The sequence below is a fragment of the Terrapene carolina genome, unplaced genomic scaffold (genome assembly GCF_002925995.2).
Source record: "Terrapene carolina triunguis isolate 2854851 unplaced genomic scaffold, T_m_triunguis-2.0 Scaffold139, whole genome shotgun sequence".
Classification (NCBI taxonomy): domain Eukaryota; kingdom Metazoa; phylum Chordata; order Testudines; family Emydidae; genus Terrapene; species Terrapene triunguis.
Window position 1 is genome coordinate 4,411,484 of NW_020664490.1, and position 4,154 is coordinate 4,415,637.

Sequence of the window (4,154 nt, forward strand, 5' to 3'; positions counted from 1 at the left end):
CCCAGGCTCCTCTGGGCAGGGGGAGGCTCAGCTCAGGGCTTTGGCTAGCCCGTCCAGGGCTCCTCTGAGTGGTGGGGGAGGCTCGGGGCTTCAGCCAGCCCGGCTGGGGCCCCTCTGGACGTGGGGGGGTGGTGCTCTGGGCTGCAGCTGGCCCGGGGCTCCTCTGGGCAGGTAGAAGGTGGGGGCTCTGGGCTTTGACCAGCCTGGGGCTCCTCCGAGCGGGGGGAGGAGGGAGAGGTTCCGGGCTTTGGCCGGCCCGGGACTCCTGTGGCCTGGGGGGGGGGGGGGGGGGGGGGGGGGGGGGGGGGGTTTTGGGGCTCTGGCCATGGAAAGGGCATGGGCGGAAGGGGGGGAGCCGAGGGCTAACCTCCCCAGAGGGGGGCTCTACCTTCCACCCATGGCTTTAGCATGGTCATCACAGCATCACGCTGGGAGCTCATGTTGAGTGGCTTGTCCAGTATGACTCCTAAATCCTTGCCAAAGTGACTGCTTTCCTGGATACAGTTCCCCATTCTGTAGGTGTGGCCTGCATGGTGTGGTGCTAGGTATATGACCTTGCATTTGGCTCTGTTAAAATTTGTTTTGCTTGAATGGGTCCAGCTTCCCAAGTCCAGTGGGTCCAGCTTCCCACTATGCAGCTCAGACTGGACAAAGCTGGAGGCTTTCCACACAAAATGTCAATGTTGTATATTGGGCATAAAGTGGAATGACTTCATCTGTAATGCAGATGTTTATGGTCATTCGGGTCTACAGACTACTGAGGCCACTGTCCACAGGTGGTGCCTTACGCTTTTTGGACATATCTCAAGTATGCCAAAAGATGTTCCAGGGAACGCCATTCTCCGGGTGGCTTGTAACGGGTGGGATAAAATTCCACCAACCGAGGGGTGGAGGCGGCCCAAAGGCAGACCCCCTATGACATGGGTTCATCAAGTCTGTTCCAATGTTGGACTCTCAGGCCATCAAGCCTTTGCAGTTGTGCAGGAATGGACCAAATGGCAAACGATCGCTACAGCCAACTGTCTGGCTGAGTGTTGAAGAAGAAAAAGAAGCTTACCAAGTGATCCAGATTGCTCTGTATGACTGCCCTGTCCTTGTCCTTATTTACCACTCTGCCAGTATTTTGTCACCCACACATTTTATCAGCGGTGATTTTATATTTTCTTCCAGTTCATTGATAACAATTATTTTAAAAAGTTAGTTCCTGAGAGCCTCTTCAGACCCTAGTTTCACGTACCCACTCCCTATAGCACAGCGGGAAAAGACCATCCAGCCCCGGTGTTACATAGGGGCTAAGCACAGAGCAAACACATGCTTAGGAACTGTGTTATCCATAGGCTTTGAACAACATGTGGGAGTCAGCAGCGTGCAAATGCACTACAGTCCTGTAGTGTAGACAAGCCCCAACTGTGTCTCAGTCTCCCACCCTGTAAAATGGGGATAATAAATGAAACCTTGATTATCTCTATTTTATAGTTGGGGAAACAGAGGCACACAGAGGTGAAGAGACTTGCTCATGGTCACAAAGTCAGGAATAGAAAATGGCAGGTCTTCTGATTGCCAGTCCTAGCTCAGATTATCCTGGCTTCTCTGCTCTAACTTTAGTCTCAGCCCAACTAGAGGTTTTCTTCTTCTCCGTGCCCCTTAACTCCACATCACTACAGGAAAAATGATTTTCTGTTAGCCATCTGGCTTTACTGCATGTGGATGCCTTTCCAAAATATGTGCTCTGGCTCAGTCACATGTTATGGGTTTGATGGAGGAATCACTTGGTGACATTTTAGGCCTGTGTTATACAAGAGGTCAGACTAGATGGACATAATGGTCCTTTCTGACCTTAAAATCTATGAATCTGCACATTTTTCTGCTGTTAGTAAGATAACTCTGGTCATATTTTCGATCATTCACTTTCAGTTGGAATAATAAAGCAATACTTACAAGCACACTCTACTCCGGGAAGTTTATTTATCCAGTATTGGCTCCTAATCCATAGCACCAAATTCTTCTTCATCTTTCTCTGAACATGTGCTTTATCTTGCCTCCTTTCCCACCTCCTCCCCCACTCTCTCTTCTAACGAACTACCAGCAATTTGCAGTAACACAGGGTAGAAGCAGGCAGAATTATATAAAGAGAGTACGGGAGAGACAGGGTGAGTTAGCAGCAGATACACAGTCATCTGTTTATCTTTATTAATGAACAACCTCAGAGAGGGGTGCATATATTTAGCACTGGAAAAGCAATTACATGTTGTCTGCATCCATAGAGTGGTGTGCTGTTGTAATATCAGGGTCGCCCGGGGGGGGGAGGGCAAGTGGGGCAATTTGCCCCAGGCCCCGGGCCCCGCAGGGGCCCCCACGAGAGTTTTCAGGGCCCCCCATGAGAGTTTTCGGCAGCAATTCGGCGGCGGGTCCTTCACTCGCTCCGGGACCCGCCGCCAAAGACCCCAGGCCCCCTGAATCCTCTGGGCATCCCTGTGTAATATTTTACAAGATAAGCAGCATCAGGGATGGTTGGTGCTTGGATAAGTGACCTCTAAAGAAAACAATGTGCTGTGGATGTTTTAGTAGGAAACTTTGGAATCAGGGTGCTGCTGGACATGCAGCTTTTTGGAAGAGACGGAAAACGATGCTACTGACCACTTTGGTGCTCGAAAATCCTAGTCCCAGTCTCCTGGCCAGATGCCAATGTAAAAAGCTATAATCTGCATACCCAAACCTCCTTTGAATATAAGATGCTTTCTTAAATACCTGTCCTCAACAGTTTTTCAACAGCTCATAGTAATGCTGCACAACTATCACCTTCCACCCCAGAGGTAGCTGCATTTCAAAAGAAGACAAAATGATTCCTCTTTCATGAATCTGATTCAAAACCCAGTGAAGTCAATGAAGTTGACAGAAAGACTCCCAATGAGCATTGGCACCGGTCCTTCCTGTAGGTATTAAGGATAGCCTTATTAAATCATAACCCGATCAGACCTTTCCAAGAGTTACTTTGTATAAGAAGAGCCTACTATAAAGGCTAATCCTATGGTAAGGCATTTATCACCCTTCTGAAGATCCCTTGATTATGTCTGGAATGGATTTCAGGCCAGCCAGAGAAGTGAAGGATTCTAGAGTTTAGACATCTCTATGATGGGCTTCATTGTAAATCAGAAAAGTGAAAGTAAAGATTTTTTTTTACTATATATTAACTTAAATTTCAAAATGAAGTTGTACCAACTCCAAACAATTAGAACTTCTTTGTTTAGAAAATGTTGAGGGGGGGGTGTCTTTCAATAATTTTTGAACATATTTTTTCCATTTTTTGTTTAAGCGGGAAATTTGTCACAACCATTCTTTTCCCGTGAACAGTTTCAGTTTCAACAAATCAGCATTTTCCCAATGAAAAAGCCTTTCATCAAGAAATTCCCACCCTGCTCTAGATCCGAGGGTTAGCTCTACTGCTGCTGTGAGGCTGTGCAAACTATGAGCTCAACTATGAGCTCCAAGGTGACCTCTGGCCACTTGCTTAATACAATCCAAAGAAAAGGCTAAAATGTTGGATTCAGACACGGCCAGTCGCTCCTGTTGGAGCTGTTCCACTCTGTATAAATATTCATTGAGCCAGAAACAAAGATTGACTCTATAACCCGGTGGGTAGAAGCCTGAGGACCAACTCCCAGTGCTGGCTGATTCAGTTCAGGGACCTGAGCTAGGGTCTCCCACATCCAAGAAGACTGTCCCAACTACTGGTTATTCTGGGGTCTCTGTCTCTCATGTTTTTTCACAACAAATTTCAAAAGGCCTCATTTTCCTTCTGCACAGGAATGAAAATGAACTTCAAAACCTTGCAAATTTTTGCAAAACAGAATTATTATTTTCCAGTCGGCCCCAGTTACTGCTCCTAATACACTTTGTGGGTCATGGAGAAAAACAAATACATATTCTATGGCAACCACTTCTAATGCCCGACTGCCTCAATTGTGACAGAACAGGTAGAGGAGTTAGACAGGGGTACCACGCAGCCTCATAGTTCAATTGTCTCTGAACGAAATAGTAAAATACCTTTTCTTCTTCAATGGGAAACTGGCTGACTGACTGACTGACTGAGTTAACTACATGTCACGAGAAGAGCTATCATGCATTGAGTTTTAAGAAGTCATAATACATCACTG